The sequence below is a fragment of the Pimephales promelas genome, chromosome 12 (genome assembly GCF_988280905.1).
Source record: "Pimephales promelas chromosome 12, fPimPro1.hap1.1, whole genome shotgun sequence".
Taxonomy (NCBI): Eukaryota; Metazoa; Chordata; class Actinopteri; order Cypriniformes; family Leuciscidae; genus Pimephales; species Pimephales promelas.
In genome coordinates this window covers 27,737,857-27,757,996 of record NC_142780.1, presented here as the reverse complement: position 1 = coordinate 27,757,996, position 20,140 = coordinate 27,737,857, and the positions used below count along the sequence as shown (strand labels likewise).

The following is a 20,140-nucleotide window of genomic DNA, read 5'->3' as shown; positions in this document are numbered from 1 at the left end:
ATTTCATTCTGGACCACCAGATGGCAGCACATCTTCATTTAGAGAACCACGTTATTTTACCACGTTATTGGAGACAGGCTCAATTATCAAAATGATCAGACTGCCTACGGGTTTAGTCCAAAATAACTCTCGATAAAGTCTTTTGTTTTATGACTCACTTTATAAAGTAAGCAAAAAGCGTGGCATCAACGCATTCTTCATTCTGAGCGTTGTTAAGTTTAGGTATGGTGTAGGGTAAGGGTTAGACCACTAGGGGGCGCCTTCTGCCCAAATATATCTGCGTCTCATTTCACGTTAAAGGGTGCCATGTGCGTTGGATATTTACGCTTTTGCAAAAGCGTCTTATATGGCGCTTTGGGATGAGAACGCGTTGTCTGAGAACAGCCTATGTGACAGTGAATCATTTCCTCTATTCACTAGATGTTATTTACCTTTGAAGACTTCAAATCCAACAGCATTTCAACTTAATTATGCCAAACCGAATGAATCACTGTTTTTTTTTTTTTTTCAAAAAAACCTTGAGACCAACATGCATGTGACAATTAAAAGTAACTTAAAAGATTTCTAATTCAGTCAGTCAGTCATGTCACTTATTTAGATGTTTTAGACATTAGCATACTCATACTGTCTGCATATTAAACAATGATGAGCCAAAAGTCCCATTAAAAAGTGAAAAGTTCCTTTGTTTCTTTCTATAGAGATGTTGGCATGGTAATAATGGTATGCTCTCATTTTACGGGCCATCTGTGGATTAGTTTTTCTGTTTCCATATTCACTTGTGTGGGCGTTCTGCCCTGATGCCATGCTAACGCATAATTGACGATACTAGTAGAGTTTCGCTGCTCCCACGCAGAACCAGGTTATCTCTGACGTCTGCTGGCTGAGCGCTAACACCTGCATTAATAATACCCGGGGAGGAAAAGATAATTGGTAGGCTATCTTGAAAAATTCAAATATCTAAAATAGCCTACAGTGTAGAACTTTGAGTCTCTGTTGACAGAAACACGTCTGAAAAACATGTTTTAAATGTCACATTGCAATGTTTCCAATGATATGCTTTATTTAGCCTTTTCAAAACACATTTGTCTTCTTTTCTATTTTCAAGCACATTTGTAACTCTTGCATCTGTGATGCAGCCTATACTCATGTATAGGGCCTGCCTACACTGTAAAAAACTAAACCAAAATGACAATCAGTAAGTCATGACAACTTATGTTTTTACATTACTTTAACTCAATCCAAACTGGATATTCAAAGTCAGTTACAAATAAAGTCTGATCTTGTATTTTGCCACTTTATTACCCAGAAGTTATGTTATAAATTGCTAATAATCACCATTTGTTCTCTCAATGCCCCCCGGTTTCAGACAGCTTCAGCCTAGTCCTAGACTAAAATCCATGTTGAGCTGTTTTAACTTAAAGCAACTTGCACTGATGTTAAAAGTGCCATTGTTTGTCACAAGATTCATGCCTCCGCTCCTCCGTGAGAGATGCGAGAGCAGTGCATCTCACAGGTGTCGTTCATTAGCACTCTCGCCACCAGCCTCGCGCCGGTCTCATGTCCGTCCCTCGGCCTCGTCCTGCTCGCCACAATATTATTTCAGCAACATGACAAGCCAGTGAATTTCAGGTTTCAATTGTTGCTTTGTACAGTGCGTGACATTTTATCTCATGTAACGCGGCTAGAGTTTTGACACCGAGTCAATGGGCTCTGTCTAATTCTTTCTTTTTTGCTTGTTTATCGTCATTTAAAAAAAAAAAAATTACATTTCTTTGTTTTATGAGTAGGTGCCACTCAAGAAAGTGGCAGTTTAAGTTGTTTCTCCGCCATTAGCACAGCTGGTTAGAATCACGGCACTGTGCAAGAGATGGGTGCATACACGAGCGTGATTGACACTGCTAAGACACTCCTCCTGACTCTGATTGGTTGTTTCTGACCGGGAGTGGTTTATTTCTGCAAATGGCAATAGGACCACTGGGAGGAGCCAGAAGAGCATGATTTTTTCACAGATTATCTGTCTCTGTCTGCTGTCGGGACATAATGACAAATGATATTTGTTTACAAAAGTTACTGTAGCTTTAATATATGCTAACTCTTTACTGTGACGCTCCTCCAACAGACATTCTACTGACTATAAGTAACTTTGCACCTAGATGTCAACTTAATCTAACCCTAACCCTACCAGTCTACTAATACTCCAGCAATGGAGGTGCAACATTACTTATAGTTAACAGAATGTGTTAAAGGGACCATCAAAATAAAGTGAAACCCTAGCTGAATCTTTTCAACGTTTAAACTTTGTTACATGTTTTTGTTTCTGCAACACTTCTGATAGCCCTTTGTTGAGAAGCAATCAAGTTTGTCATGAAAAAGGAAGCAATTTTCTCAGCCCAGACACTGCAGACAGACATCACTGGACAGCAGCGGTCGAAGCGGAAAAGATTTGTGGTAATAAAAACCATGTCCCACTCAGAGACCCTTACAGTTCACTCGATTTTCTCTTTCACACAGATGCCCTATTGCTTTCCCCCCTTCTAGGTCTCTGCGTCTCACTCAGCAGACTCTTCTATTGAATGTATTTCACTCTGAAAGCACAAGAGAATGCCCTCTACGATTACCTCCAGCCCTTGAACTATCAAAATTACCACCTTGCGGATGAAAGTGATCACAAAAAAAACAAAAAAAAAAACATTGTCTTGGGACTTCACTAGAACATTTCAGTGCGTTCGGCTCATGTCTGCAGTATGGAGCTCATACTCGGCTGGATTAGCACTGGCGCGGTTGGAAAATAAACGTGTGGCCTGTGGCATACCAAACGCGGCCTATTAGTGTGCAGCCCACGTGGGCAACTACACTCTCAAACTCTCCCTCTCCCTCGCTCTCTGCCCTCGCCCCTCCCGCGCTGTCTCTCTCTCTCGCTTATGTCTCCTCTGGCTCAGTGGTGTGTTTCTAAGAGATAAGAACCTTGCTCATTTCACACATGAACAGAATGGGGGTGCTGGTGGAGGAAGAGAAAACAGGACTCTGATTGCAGAAGAAATGGCTCACTCGGTAACTCCGCCCCCAGCTGCAGGGCGGGATTGGTCTGTCCCAAAGGTGGGCGTGTTTACAAAACGCGAGAACTGAGTAGTTGCAGAACTTACACAGAGGCCACGTTTAATGTGTCGGCCGCATGGGGGTCTCTTGTGTAAATAAAACATTTATTTTGAAGTCAAATTGGGTCAAATCAATTTTTGATCAGTGTTCTTTTTTTATCACTACAGGCCAAATGTAAGAAAAAGAATGAGACTATAATACTTCCAGAACCTCAGCGCAAGGTGTAGCAAAATAAGTGACAGTCTCTGTTAAACAATATGCAAATAAATGCAACAAGGAATAAAAGAGAAAAAACAAACAAACACAAATTAGTCATGTATGTCGTGCAATTGTTAATATTATTATTTGATCACTTTTAATGTTTTTCCATCCATACAGTATTTGAAAAGCCTCTGACAGTTGTTATATAAATCATTTTGAGTTATTTTAATAAGTTTATATTAAGCAATCTTGCCCATTTAAAGGCCGTTCCTTGAGGAGACCCCCCCCCCTTCTGATGTCTCAGTGGCTTTATGAGAAGTAATTGTGAGGAATGAACTGCCTACAGTCTGTTGGCCTTGTGACAATCAGACGACACATGAAACGAGTTAGTCATGCAAATTCAAGTTAATGAAGTGTTTTTAGTCCCTTAAGAAGGACGTTTTTGGGTGCCTTTGTCTCTGTTGAACACCCTGTTCGTAGCACTGGTTGCCGGCAGGAAAAGAAACTCAATTTGAGCTGCATTTGTACATTAAAAGCCTTAAATAAAAAGAGTTGCTGAGCTTTGCCCGCAAATTAAACCACACAAATAACGTTGTATTTCCACCACAGAACCAACACTCTAAATTCATGTTTACTCACAAAAGCTGGAATAAATTTTATCTGGCATTGAGCACATTGTGTGTTAGTTTTTTCCCCGAGATGAATTGAAGTAGAAATATTGATGACATCTGAAGAGCTGTAGCTCTTGAAAACTCGCTCAGTGCACTTAAATTGCATCTGAAGCCTGTGTATTTCTTTAATTAATTTCTCAAAATCATTGATGACTTTGTTACAGAGTGTGAACAGCTAGTGTTGACAGAAAACCGTCTTCAGTCTGTTGCATAGAGTTTCCTTCTTTCCCTGTTTAACATTCCCTGTGGTAAAAATGAACAGGGTCGAGGTCGATATGCCTGCACCACATCACTGGGTTCAATGCAAATTTTTTTGTTTGCAACATTGTTGCCACTCTCTCAGTGGAGCAACGACAAAACGTACAGTGAAGTGAACATCAGCCAGTTCATCAGAAGTGAAAAATCTGTTCTGATGCCAGTTAAAAGGTGCACAGACATAAATAATATAGGGAAGGAATCATAATGAAAATTACAGAACCATTTGGAGCACTTGCTTAATGGCGAAAGCAAGGTATATCGACAATTGGAGCACGACTGATTTTAGCAAGAACAGCCTTGGGTGTGTTTCCCGTACAACTATGTAGTTCGCTGATTCACAATAGTACGATGCATCGTTGGAGAAATCAACTTGCTAGTCACGACTATTTCCTGAAACCCATTGTCGCAAAGTATTGTTCAACCACGTTGGTTTTGCATGTGGTGGAATAATAACTACTTTTAATTAAACTGTTTAAGATCCAATTAACGCTAGATTTTTTAATATAAATTACAAACATGTCATCTGAGGACTATTTCTAATTGTTCTCAGTTATTTTTTCTTTATTACCAAACTTAATATTTGGCTCGTTCTATAGTAGCTAACACAGTCTCATCCCAAGAAGTCATATAACTGACGTCTTGGGACGTCTTTTGACCATACGTCAACATCCGCCTTTTTAGGGTACCCTTTTAGCGTCATACAACTGACGCTTTACTTTTAACGTCGGTTAGGTGACGGGGTAGGTTTAGGTCTGGGGTAGGGTTAGGATCTGATAACGTCATCTGACCGACGTTTAAGGGTACCCTAAAAGGCGGATGTTGACGTATGTTCAAAAGACGTCCCAAGACGTCTTGGGACGTCTTTTGAACATACGTCAACATCCGTTCGCACATGCGCACTCTTCAAAATCGGTACTTTAAATCTTTTGACAAACTAAAAGACGTAAATTACATTTGTATGTGTTCTAAATAAAAGGCACCGGTTGTACTGAATGTACAGTGTACAGTGTACAGCTTGCTTATTTTGCTCAAGATAAGGATTTATTACGCCCAAATGTGTCTAACCACAGGGGTGCGTTTCCCGAAAGCATGGTTAGCCAACTATGGTCGCAAGTTCCGTCGTTGTCAGCATAGTTCAACGAGTCGGTGTTTCCCGAAACAATCGTTCCAACAAACATTCGCAAACACCATCGCAAAGTTGTGTAGCTTGAACGACAGCTCTCGATCTGTGGTTAGAGGCATCGTTTCTATATTGCAACACATTTGGAAAAAAAAATAACTGTGGGCCTCGAGATAATTCACGTAGTTTAACTGTGCAACGCTTCTGTGTTGTACGTCACAGGGTTGGAACAACATAAGGGTGAATAATTACTGATAGAATTTTCATTTTGGGGTGAACTATCCCTTTAAGTACAATTAATTTGGCTGTGTAAGTCATTTCAACTTAAATTACATTAAACTGGCTTAACTTAAAAAATTAGTTGAATCTCATAAAAAAAAGGAAAAAGAAAAAAAAAAGAAAAGAAAAACTTTTTTTTACAGCGCTGACTCCAGATTACAATTCGGTGCTAAAAATAAAAGAAAAAATAATAAAGATTTTGAAAATGAAGTTGTCTGTTTTAAGAAAAATCTCCCAGATTAAGACCTTAGATTAAATTAATTTCTAAATAATAAAAATGAATGTACATTTTTGATAAGTCTTAATTTTATGACATTCTTGTTTGACTCTGGTGTGTTAAAACATTGTTTCATTATAACTTTTTATGTGGCACTAACACATAGAAAACAACTCTTTTTGTGTTTCACAGAAGCAGTGGTGGAGGAAGTACTGAATCTCAGTACTTAAGTAAAAGTACAAATACCCAGATAAATATTTACTTTAGTAAAAGTAGAAGTAACACAATGACAACCATACTTAAGTAAAAAGTAAAAAGTACTTTATTTTAAATGTACTTTAAGTATTAAAAGTAAAAGTACTTGCATAACAATTTATTCTCTTAATGTCTATTTTCTAATGATTAATAAAACATTTAATTCTAACTCATTCAACCTAATAGCCTACTCCTATAATGATGTTCAATAATGATGGAAAAAAAATGTCACCATTTCTGAAACAAGCTTGCAATTAGGCAATATCATGCTTATCCTTACTATATGTTTAATAACTATGTTTGGCAGTACACGCGATTCATTTATGGTGTAATTCTGAACCTCTTGGCTTGCCATAATCCTAACCAAACGTATATTACTCACGGTGTGTTTCCTATGCACGTAAAAACTAATTTTCGCGTATGAGTTGCATGATAAACACACTGCGTGCAAGACGCATTTAGTGACCGGGTTGATATACTGTATCTATGGCAACCAAACGTCACTGGTGAGACAAACGTGCAACGAACGGACGGTCAGATTACGTTTTGGCAGGGGAAAAACTGATCAGAAAATGTAACGAAAATGTAACAGAAGTTGTAGAAATGTAGTGGAGTAGAAAGTATAATAATTGCTGCAAAATGTAACGAAGTAAAAGTAAAAAGTAGGCACTATTTATTGTACTTAAGTAAAGTAAAGATACGTGAAAAATGTACTTAAGTAAAGTAACGAAGTATTTGTACTTCGTTACATTCCACCACTGCACAGAAGACAGAAAGTGTGAGGAAATGATGACAGAATTAAATTTTGAGGCAAACTATTCCTTTAAAAGTTCCTGTCTGTCCTGAACTTTACACACTCACTTGCAATGACTTTCACGAGTGTTTGACAACATAATTAGTCATCATTGGAGTAGTTAAACCTCAGGCTTTGTGAAGCGCACTTTGACACGGGTGAAGCAGACTTACTGTAAGCTAGACAGACATGTCATTAGAGTGGTCTTTGTGTTTGTCCGGGTCCTGAGTGCACCAATATGTAGAAGAAAAAAAAACTCCTGACATTAAGCAGAGACATTGATGTTTCTATTTTAAGGCACATGCTCATATGTTCTTATTTGGCAGCTTATTTGAAAAAGGATATACGTGAAAGGACTTAAACACAGATTTCAGGTCCGGATTTCTTTTACAGACCTTATTATTATCACTATTTTACTAAATTTAGATAGTAACACTTTACAATAAGGTTAATTTTTGAACATTAGTGAATTTATTAACTAACATGAACTAACCATTCATTTCTTTTTTAGTTAATAAAAATACAGTTGTTCATAGTTAGTTCACAGTGCATTAACTAATATTAACAAACAACTCTTGATTTTAATAATGTATTAATAAAAGTTCAAATTTACATTTAACAAAGATTAATAAATGCAGTAGAAGTGCATTCATTATTAATTCATGTTAACTATAATAATGTTAAATAATGAACCTTATTGTAAAGCGTTAACATTTAGTTACTGTCCTTCTTAGATTTAAAGGAGCTACATTACGCACATATTAGAAGAATTAAAGTAGAGGTTTGTAGTTGATTATTTGGATAACAATGGCTAAATAGGTAAAAATCTATTAAAAGTGGGGTTTGTTTTTCCAGAAATGTTTGCTTATTGCACTGTAACACAACCTTAAGCAAGCGATTGGGTAAAACCGTTTTGTGTCACAATATCTCATTGTAAAAATCCTAAATTCACACATTCATTATTTTCACTCTTGCAGTGGAGATATATCAAATGCTGAGATTAAACTGTCAGCTTTGATTTTAAATACTTTAATACACACCCAACAGTTATTCAGCGACTAATTTCTCTGTCAAGGCGTTGCTGGGGGGCCGACAGAGACTCTGGGCGCAGGATTTGGATTTGCACAATGACAGAGCAGTTATACAAATCTACTTCCACAATTAAAGGTGCCAGAAAGAGTGTCCGGTGTAAAGACCTTTCCCGCACCAATTTCTGACGTTTTACCTGTATCAATCCCTGGAACATATGCTAGAGGACATTCTCCAATAATAAGCATGAGTAAGGGATACATTAGGTATTTATTTGGGATGTTGGGAAAGAGTAAAGGTGGCTTTGTCAAGGTCATGCAGATGCAGCATTGGATGCCAAATGAGTTTGGACCTCCGTTTTGTATGAGGGAACACCCTCAAGCGAGAAGCATGCCATTAACGTGGCAGCAATAATGAAGGTGGAGAGAAAATAATTAGACTCGTAGAATGTAAATTATGGAGCAATTAATCATTAAACTGGGTCAGTATTAGGACTCACTGAAAGTGCCAAACAAACAATGCTTTAATTATCGGCCAATTAAGTGGTTAATAATGCTTTTCAGTGGAAAGATGGCCCTTGCTTCCATCAAATCATTTTTATTTTTACCCTTGCAGCAGGAAATGGAGGTACCAATTACACTGCGGCTGACTCTTTCATCACCCATTTTTTTGTTTGTTCTTAGTCATAGTTTTATCTTTTAATAAAAATGTTCTTTGATTTTTAAAATAAAAGGAAACATTTAAACTCACATTCAAACGTTTTAATCCATTTTACTGATTAAAATTGCATGTGATTTTTGTTTTAAGTTTAGTTGACGGTTTGAAACTCAATGGAACTTGACTAAACTTGAAGACTTTTTTAAACCTTTTAAAAATGTATAAATAAGAAGATTCATTTGAATTTGTAAAGCAAGCTAGGAGCTCCTGGAATAATTGCATATAATGAGTGAACTGAAGTATTATTATCTTTTTTTAGACGTTATTAGTCAAATCCTTCAAGCTTTACCGAATGTTATTAATTTTTTTCATGTTTTATAGACTTAGGCTAATATTTTACATTCATGTCACACACTGGCTGCAGTAAAACACATGGAGAAGAAGATATATATCCAAGGCCGTTTTTAATAATAACCGCAGCTAAATCCAAACAAAGGTAAGCAAACACAACCATAACATAGATGAGACCGGACAAATAAGAACTGAAAGCATAGTAACTCAGATACACAGATCAACCAATGTAATAAATAGCGGTTAAACAGAATGAAGAAATAAAATCAGTAACCATGGTGACAAACTCAGGTGGGAAAACGGCAAGCAAATTCGAAACATAACAAAACCGTGACACTATAATTTAAGCATGGTTGTTATAACAACATAATATTTGTGTTATGTATCTTAATTCACATTTGCTTATGCTTTATTGCCTATGCAAATTTAAGTTGTAACGTGTTTTTAGTTTTCATTTTTTTCTTGATATATACTGCATATATATATATATATATATATATATATATATATATATATATATATATATATATATCATGCTGCATATAGATATATATATATATATATATATATATATATATATATATATATCATGCTGCATATAGATTTGTCTTAATTGTTGATCATTTGAAAAAAAAAATATGAGATTGACTTAACACTGAAACAAATTTTATGCACTTTCACTGTGTTTCCAACGCATTCTCATCCTTTAACGTCATATAGAACGCTATATGACAAAACGGCGCTATACTACGCACATGGCACCCGTTATCGTTAATATAACACGTGCTGTGAGGGCTAAGTTTAGGTGTGGGGTAGGGTGTGCGTGTCATATTCACACTAAAGGATTTATAACGTCTTGGGTTCGCGTGTTATATTAACGATAAAGTGTGCCATGTGCGTAGTATAGCGCCGTTTTTGCATAGCGTTCTATATGACGTTAAAGGATGAGAACGGGCTGGTGTTTCACAGGTAACAGATTCTATTCTGTCTAAATTCTCTCAAAGCACACCAGTCCGGAAAGCCAAAGCACATTTATTAATTCAATTTTTAATTGAATTTTTTTCCACAATTTCTCTGCTTAGTCAATTCCCACGCTGTCCTCGGGTTGGATGATTGGCGTGTAATTACTAGCTGTTGGCACAGACAAGACCTAGCATGTCCTAATTTTTTTATGCCCTCCCTCTGTCTTTCTTGGATCCCTTTTTTAAAACTCATCTAAAACTTCTTCCCAAAGTCTATCTCTCACTCGCTCTTCCTCCCCCTTTTCACCTCCCCCACATATCTTCTCCATCTTCTCGTGCTGTTTAATAGTTTCTATCCTTCCATTAGCCAAACTGCCTCACATATTGTAAGGGTCCGCGTGGGTGTTTCCCTGTAAAGCTCTTTTTATATGGTTTAACAAGAGCTTTCCTCATAATAATTATTTCTTCATGCAGACCTATCAAACTGGGCATCGGCCCACATGGCGTCGCAGTTGAACTCCATTCTTTGAGGATACGTGTTAATAAAACAAGTGGCAGATAACAGTAATTACCACTCAATGGCTCCGGTTCTCTATGGGGGCAAGCAGAGAGAGACTCCAGCCTTGAGTGCTTGATTCATTTAAAGGTTAATTTCACCCCAAAATGTAAATTCTGTGATTACTCATCTTCATATCATTCCAAAACTCTGGTTTGGGGGGTGGGTGGGATGGGACATAGCCTCAAATAGCATAGCAATATTAGCGAAAGTATGTTATGTACCAGGATTTCTGCAGGTATCTTCAAATGAAATTTAATGCCTTTTTAATGCCTTTTTAATGCCATTTAAAAAAAAAATAATGCCATACACGACCCATGACTAACCACGGATATATATATATATATATATATATATATATATATATATATTAGGGGTGTAACGGTACACAAAAATCTCGGTTCGGTACGTACCTCGGTTGTAAAGTCACGGTTCGGTACATTTTCGATACAGCAAAAAGAAAGAAATGCCAGAGAAATTTCCTATTTGTTTAAAGAAAAAATATTTTTAAATAAGTGTGAGTTTTCCTAGATCTTGAAACTTTCAGGTTTATAAATGGGGGTCATCTTTGAAGGATGAACAAATAATGTTTTGGTCATCACGTTAAAAATAACATTTAAATATATATTTATTTATATAATATTTGAATTTTGAAGTGCTGGAAAAAGATGTGTGAAGTACTTGAAAGCATTTCACCATTCTAGCCAAACTGGTTCCAGTTAGTGTTACTATATTAAATCCATGGTGAATGTTGCTGGTCTGTGGACGTAAAGTACTAGTTCATTCACGGCACAATGTTTCTCCTGGTTTCCATGACAGCGCTGTTTGATCTAATAGAGATCTACGGTTAATAACGGAGAAATGTGAACGCTTCTCACTAGATCTCGCAGCGATGTTATTACCTCAGTGGCGAATTCAAATGTTTTCTTTACCGGATCTCTTAGCGCTGTGAAGTAACAGTGTTGCTTGATCGAGATCGGCTCGCGCTGCATAGATGTTGCTGGTCCGAACTGATAAACGATCCGTGAAGCACATAACGAGTAGCGCAGTTTCGTTCTGCTTTCATTACGCTTGCCATTTGATGTTGCGCAACGTTGTGTTGGCCGCGTCAGCACGAATTTTGCTGGCAGGAAAAATGGTCCAAGCAATCGTTCGGTTTGTATGCGTACCGAACCGGAAGCCTAAAATACAAATTATTAATTATGAAGGCTATATTCAAATAAATTTGTATAAAATTCTCTTCAAAACTATAAAAAAAATGTAATGCCTGTAAGAATCAAATTTAATGCTTTTTAATGCCTTTTAAGGCCTTAATTTTCGCAAAATCCATTTAATGACTTTTAATGCTTTTTAATGCCCCGCGGAAACCCTGTGTACTATACCATAAATGGCGTCACCTAACTGACGCCTTGGGAAGCATTTTGACCATGCTTCAATATCTGAGGCTTTAGGTGCCCTTTAGCGTCAATTCAGACCTGGGACAGTCTTGCACATTTAATTCTGTCCTATGCATGTGTTATCGAGTGGCTAAGACCACAAATGTGGGTATTGGGACAGGACCAATTTTGTTAACTGAATCAATTGATTCATTGAAAAGATTTGATTCTAAAGAATGATTTATTCATAACTCACAGTATCTCTTATGAGCTCTCATAACAGGCCAAGAAGCACTAAAATGTCAAAGACTTCCATCTAAGTCTGTTTGCATCACAAAGCAAGACTTTAGAAAACTTGTTTTTTGTCATTTTGAAGCTTGACAACTGCCGTCCTCATTCACTTTCATTATATAAAACTTTAGAATTATATGCGGTGTTTAAATGACAGAATTTTTATTTTTGTGTGATATGCTGCCATTCACCTTCTTTCCATCCACTCATCCATCGATCCATCTGTACCAGGCTGTGTCAGGCTGTCTCTTCTCAATGTCCTCCCTCTGTCACCAGAGTATTAGCATAAGTAATTACAAATTCATGTGTGCCTGCATGGGTTTCTAATTTAAAATAAATGTGTTGATCTCTTTGATTCGTTTTTAGTTCAGAGCAGCCTGTCTTGTACAATTAAGATAACAGGAGTTTGTGATGGATGTCAGCAGAGGGGGGTAATTGGAATCCCCTCCCTCTTTAAGCTGTTATCTCATTTTGTTTTTAAAGTCTTCCGAGCTTTCTGAAGACTCCAGCGGCGACTCACTCGTGCCGCATATTGAAGTCTGTGTGGCTATCGCAAGGATCCACAATGAATGGTGTTTGGAGCTCAATGCTCGTGTAATTCTATTGATTTCACTTCAGAGGAAATGTGTGTGAAACACAGGGATCCATATCCACTTAAACCGCAGAATAGCGCTTCTCCCTGAATAAGAGCGAGACATAAATACACAATTTAATATTGCTCTAAAACAGCTGTCGCCTCTGACTGAAATCACAGCGAAGTTGATTGTATTCAAATGAGTGTCAGAGCTGCACTTGACATGCATGCGTTCACAATAGAGCGCTCATGTTATATAGTGTGCTTTGTCAGGAAAACTGACTTCACTTTTATTGACTCCAAAAAAAGGAAAGATAGAGGGAAACAACACACGCACACACACACACGAGTTTCAGTAATACTTATGTTTTAGTAGAGGGGAACTGATGTGGTAAATGCTATGTGTAATATATAGAACATAACCCCACTGTAAGAGAAAGCTACACTGTAAAAAATGTCTTGTCAAATTAACAGTAACTTACTGGCAACAATTATCCAGTACTTGCTGTATTTCATTTAACAGTAAAATTACCGTAACACTAACTACAGTACTGTTAAGCATACTGCAAATTAAATAACATTATTTTACTGTAATTTCTTACCATATTAAAGTACAGAATTACACTGTTAATTTTTAATAATACTGTATAGTATGAAATGTTATTGTATTTATTTTATAGTGCTACTGTGTAACCTGTAGAAAATCCGTAGAAATATTATTTTAACTGTTAATGGGAAATCGAAAAAAGAACAATTGAAGCTTTAACTGCACAAGGTTTATTGTGTATTTTCAAACACATTAGTACATTTACATAATATACATTTAAATACATTAATACAATTAAATACATTAATAATAAAAATGTAATATAATACAATAAAAATCATGCATGACAATCATGAACAATTATGCATAAATACATGCAAAAATTATCATGAACAGGTAAAATAGAAAAGATTAAAGGGGTGCTATCTGATCAATCTATTAGAAAGATAGTTCATAACAACTCATCCACCCACTCCCTGCTGGGGTAAAACAGCTTAAACTAGTCTAAGATTGTCTATTGGTTTGAGATAGACTGTCTAACTGGTCAGTTGCTGATTTTAAAGGGTTTTTGGCTGCTTTCCATCTAAGGGACCAGATTTGCAGGGCTGGGAGACACATATAAACTAGCTTTGACAAGTAAACCACCAATCCAGATGAGTATTACAAAATGACAAGTTATCCAGGGTCCTTTAAAAAAACTAAACTAAACACAAAACAACCTCATCATGCACATGTGCCATGAAAAACTTGCATTACGGTATTAATAATCATTTATATGCAGACTTATGTTCTAACTTTTGCAATAGGAAGTTTTCTATCCAAGCTTTTATGCAATTAAACCTTAAACTGTACAACAACATTTATTTTCACACAACAATTCTTAACAACTTGCAGATAGACAAAATTCACAGATGGATAATAATCTGTTTAAAATGTTCTCAGTGGGTCAGTACTGGACCAAGGTATAGTAGTAGTAGTTAGATAAATAGAATAATTAAATTAGATTAGATTTACAATTCATCGGTTATCAAGATGGATAGGGGTCTTCTTAACATGCACAGCTCACACCTGTGGAAAAGGAGAACAGACAAGACAGTTAAAATACAGTACGTTTTTGTTGTTGTTGTTTTGGCTAAACAGCAAAAACAGACAAAATGATGTCTAAAGTGTAATTCACTTAATACTAAAATCTTGTTTGTTGGACTGTTGTTTAAAATCAATTGTTAAAGTATGTTCATTATGTCCTCGGTTGTATGCTGTGTAATATAATACAATGCTATACTGTTCAGTGTTGTGCATATGTTTATGCCACAAGAGGGCACTAAAGTATAGGCTATGGAGGATGCGTTTGTATTATTATTATGTTTGTCCAAGTTGATTTACCGTAGTTAAGAGGATCATATTACTGAGAGAATCTTCATTACTCTCTGTGCTGTTAGTTCGACCGTGAGACTGATGTGTCAACAGCTGAAATAAATATGCCAAGAACGGCTAAAGATAACTCATCTCTATCGTCCACTCTTTTCTTTTGAATGCAACGCAAGCTGAAACATAACTCAACATCACGTGAAAACGTAGGTTAAATCTTGCTTGTGTGATACATGACTTAAAAGATTGACAAGGCATCGTTCCCTTCAAATGAGTAGGCTACATGTCAGTTTACACATAGTTAAAAAAAAAAAAAAAAAAAAAAAAAAAAAAAAAACAATGATATTATAGTCACACATATTTTGGACAAAAATACACCTGGGCGCATTCCGTGGTCCATCAGTTATCACTGAGGTAGCAGTAACGTTAAAGTTAAATGGCGGAACGCCAGGTCAGGATTTACACGAAAATAAGCGTGAAAAAATCAATAAGAGGAATCGGCACTTTAATTTTATAACAATAAATCCGAATCCTAACCTTGGATGTCCGATTTCAGGATACATTTATCGATTAGCAATTCCTAACCCCTGTAAGTCATAAAATAATGAACGTGCAGGCGCTTCCACCGACTTAACGTGGTAAATAACAAAATGATTAGACCATTTTGACCGTATAAGAGGTTACATATGAAATATATGTCAATAAAATCACATTTAATCAAGTAAGGCTATCAACATAAAAGAAATCCGCGTCTGACGTAGAACATTCCGCGGCCACTTCTTTCTAACGTTAACGTAAGTAACTCATATGGTTTGCATAAAAATATGAATTACTAACCAGATGTATGGCGAAAACGTTGCCGACCGACAGCGACGCGATGCACGGCCTGCGTGTTCTTACAGAGGGAAGGGAACTGAAGAGTTCTTCATAAAATGGCAGCTTGTTGTGGTTATTTTTCGCGGTCATTTCGTACTAATGTATTTGAATTTACAGTAATATCCCAAATGGCTACATTGAAGAGTAGCCTATCATATTATATTAAAATGTCTAGAATATATTAAATTGAATAGAAATCGTGGTCAGCTATTCTAAATAACTTTAAAGTTATTAGCTAGAATCCGTTTGCATATAAGAATTATTACTTACCAGATGAAGAAGTTGCAGGTCGGCAGAAAAGACAGCAGCACCACTGACACGACAGAGAAACTCTTCCAAAGTCAAATATGCTCTCATGCACACCCCACTGACATAAATTATGTCATAAATTATGACTGTTAATGGTCAACCAGTGCTACATTTTTATTTTAAATGTAAGAATAACATTAGTAGGCTAGCAATTTTACCCGTGGAACTGTGTGTGGTGTTTTTCGCGGTCAATTGCACTGCTGTATTTAGATTAACAGTAACTGATAATTTCCCAGAATGCATTGCAATTCTACAGTAACATACTGTCAACTGTGTGCACAGTACATAACTGTTGAAAAAACAATTTAATACTGTGAAAACAACTAAATCTACTGTAACTTACTGTACATAGATTATACAGTAAGAAACTGTTGAGAAAAACAGTATAATCCTGTGAAAACAACAGAAATCATTTACAGTGTAGGTCAGAAATTATGGCCAAATAGGTATCTAGTTCAGCTCCTCGCACTGGATGGACCTCACAAATAACATCCCAATAAACTACAAATTCGGTAACGAACTCGGAAAAGTTAGAAATTTTGGTCGCCATCTTTTAGCTCGACATATACATCATCACAGTCTACCATGTGCCGTTCACATAGCTCGGAGCCCACCAGGAGTTTAACAAGGTTAATGTCATTACCTGACAATATTTCAGGTATAAATTCTGTGGTGACATCATCACTTCGAGGCTGGCACAGATGGTAATGCGGGTCGGAGACAACATCGGCGGTTGAAGCCGGGGTGGATATCGACTGAGCAGAGAAGAGGGTCGAGGAAGGTCTGGAAATGGAGCCATCTTCCAGTGTTGATATCCTAGCGGACATGCTGAGGAGAGAAGATTGGATATCAGAAAGCACCGGATCATCTGCTGAAAAAGCACTTGGGCAAGGACGAACAGAGCAGCTGACCCATTTTTGGGCTGGGGCATTGCTGGTCATCTCGGGATTTTTGTGCTTCAAGGTGTGCTTTTCCAGAGGACTGGGGAGGAGGCACCGGCAGAGACTCAACTGGAATAATTAAAGAATCGCAGAGGAGCACAAATAGGTCCTCGTGAGAGGCGCCACATGTAGGCTAAATGATATTTGAAAATAGAGTTTACAGTATTTTTGCCACGGGCCAATCGCCGATGCATGGTTGGGACGAGGATTTATTCGCCAACCGCCGAGAACTCCTACGATTGGTAGCGTTATCTTCCAGACAGGCATCCTACCCCTGATCCGATTGGAATGGTGATTGCCGGGTTTTCTCAGAGGAGTCTAGCCATTCTTCCTTGACAGTGGCAGAAGTCATAGCCGACAATAGGGTGAGAAGAATCAGTGCTTTTGCACTTAACACCATGAGTGATTTTACCAGCGTACAGAGCAGCAGAAGCGAGCAGCAAGCATGTATGAGCAAGCTGAATGAGCTTTAAATAGGGCGCCTTGTTTGAGCTTTGGCCATTGAGCAGCGAGGGGAGTTACACAGCTAATGCAGCTCAGCTGAAGCAGATCAGCTGACGGGACAGTGTTTTTAGCAAGTAGTATAAGCAGCGTCTTGATTACTTGGCCAGCCAGAACTGACGCTCAATTTAATCACCTTCATTTGTGTCACCTGGTTTCTGTCTGCATTTAGTTCCTTCTTGTTCAGTTTGTCCTTGTCGGTTGTTTGTTGTATTCAACGTGTGTGTTATTCTGCCCGTCATCCTGCCTGCCTGCCTGCCTGTTTGTTCCTGTGCTTTATATTAGTAAAACTGTCTGATTTGGAATCTTTCTACTTTGAGTCTTCTTCTTCCCGCTACACACCCGTTACAGTTCTATTAATATTTTCATCTTTTATTTTTTTTTGCTCAGTCAGAGCATTTCATATTTTGTGACATCGAATTGCATTTATTCATGCATTTCATGTTTGTTGTGTGCACACACACAAAACACACAAAAAAGAGCAAAAGAGAGAAAAAATATAAAAGGGGAGGGAAAAAAAAAATCCTCTTCAGCTTTCCTCCTACTTCAGTGTGTTGGTCTTTGATAAAGACCTGTTACCGGGGCAACACAGACCTAATTCACAGACTTGGAACTGTCATGCACTAACCTTTGGAGCGGAAAGGGGGGTGCAAGAACGGTAAAGTGAGGGTGTGGGTGAGGGTGGAGGGGTGAACAGGAGAGACAGTTAATTACAGAATGCAAATTACATTGTCAGAAGAGCCATTAAAAAAAAAAAGAGTCTGCTCCAGCCTTTCAGCTCCTCCCCTTTGGTGCAGGTTTAATAAGCGACTCTTTCAAACGGCCCTGCCTGTGGCTTTCAGAGACAACTGGAAATAATCTCAGAATGATGAACAGAATCGGATTGCCTCTTCCAGGCCTTGACAACCTAATTCATGCAAAATAGTGGAAAAGCCATGGGCATGGGACTATCTTCTTACAAGGTGTTGAACAACATCAACACATGGGCTCTGAAATTTCTAACCCCCTTTTTCTCTCTAGCTCACTCTTTCTTACTTTAACTTACGATATCTCCGTTTTACCCACATTGCCTCTGTTTCTTTGCCCAAGGAAAGGTTCCCTCTAGTAATCCTGTAATTTAATTTGACTTGTCATGGCTGAAGGAAACTTGAAGTATGCTGGATTTTGAGTGGAAATCCCACTGCTTCGAATATAGACACACTACACACTGAATAATTATAATGGTGGGAATAAAATATTGAATACTCATTATTGTAGCTGTAAATGGCAACTCTGTCCAGCAATTCTAATCTAATCAATGACTGGGTCCAGACTTTGATAAAATGATGTCACGTACAAGATATTTCAAACCTGTATGAATTTTTCTTCTTATGCTTGAACACAAAAGAAGATATTTTGAAGAATGTCAGTAACCAGACAGTTGATGGATCCCATTGACTTCGATAGTGGGGAAAAATAGTCAATGTGGTTCATCAACTTTGGTAACCGACATTCTTCAAAATATCTTCTTTTGTGTTCAGCAGAAGAAAGAAATTCATACAGGTTTGAAACAACTTGAGGATGAGTAAATGATGAACTATTCCTTTAAGTACTTATCAAAATAAACTATGGTTTATTTAATCAATGTTGGCATTTCACAAACGCTTAACAAATAATGTCTACCTTTACACTCCAAAAATGTATGTGATATAGTTATAGGCATTATTTTATACATCTCCAGTGTTTTAAAATATATTGGCCTGGTTTCACAGACAGGCTTTAGTTCAATTAGGACATGCCAGTACCTTTTATAAATGTGCTTTATAAAAAAAATAAATAAATACTGGCGTGCATCTTGAGACGAAACAATGACACTCATATATTTTAAGAAAGCAAGCTGCTTTCAATTCGAACATGCATTTTGTTCTGGTACTAGGCTTAAGCCTTGTCTGTCAAACCAGGGAATTAAATGTTAGATCAAACTACACCTCAAATTCAACCTGCATGCAATGACCTCAGGGATCAGGAAAATTTCATGCTGCACTCTGATTCAGTTTGTTGCTATTCGGTTTTTGGGGAGAAAATAAAATCAAACCCTCTGGGGCCTTTAGCTGTGAAAACAACAAGCAAAGCTAATATTAAGAAAGGGAAGTGTATACTTGTTAACATTCAGTCTTCGTTCACCACGTAACTGCTTGTGCTCCATCTGCACTTGTGGCTTCCCGAGGTAGTCAATCTGCTCGCCACCACCGAAATCGATAGACGTGAGAGTAGAGAAGTATGAGTTGAGAGGCAAGATCTGCGACTATTGCCCTTTTTAAATTCCTCCATTTACTGTGAGAGCGACTAGGGGCCATTATAAAATGTTTAAAGTAATAGATATTGAACTAGCATTCAAAGTGAGCTGAGCGAAAGGTAATCAAAGGATTCAGTAATTACAGTGTCTTTTGTAGTCCTCCAACCCAAAAAAGACTCCATTATGTCCTTGTTCTCCTGATAATAATGAAACAGGTGTTTGGCTGTGTGTGTGTGTTGGGGTACTTTTAAGTCAAAGGACACAGTTACATGGGAACTGCTAGGGAGGCCAATTTGCAATGTGTGCTATAATGACAAATGTTTTTCAGTGTTTTGTTGGAGGAAAAAAAAATGAGCTTGGACAAAATGGTTCATTATTCGTTATGAAATATAATAAGAGAGAACTGATATCTATACTATGGATTGCATCAGAATATATGGTTTATAATTATAGCTTCAGTTGAAAGACCTTGGATTTTAGATTTTTTGTTTTATTTGGCAGGATTTAGATTTTCTCTGGCATCTCCGATTCACATGGCTTCCCAACGCACATACTGTACTTAAAAAAACTTGATTTGTTTGTTTGATTTTTAAGCAGTTAATCATAATAAATAAATGTTGAAATCCTTCATCTGCAT

General features: G+C 37.3%; 1 protein-coding gene across 2 annotated transcripts in view; it reads right to left on the bottom strand.

The window, feature by feature from the left end:
- Positions 1–11,029: 11,029 nt before the first annotated feature.
- The window catches only part of tsnare1 (T-SNARE Domain Containing 1), a 195,124-nt gene continuing 186,013 nt past the window's right edge, over positions 11,030–20,140 (bottom strand). For both annotated transcript variants that reach the window (XR_016145770.1, XR_005618517.2), the window contains 2 exons: positions 16,430–16,614; positions 11,030–12,378 (listed from right to left, as the gene is read on the bottom strand). The gene's annotated coding sequence lies outside the window, so the exon portion shown is untranslated. The remainder of the gene's footprint in view (positions 12,379–16,429; positions 16,615–20,140) is intronic.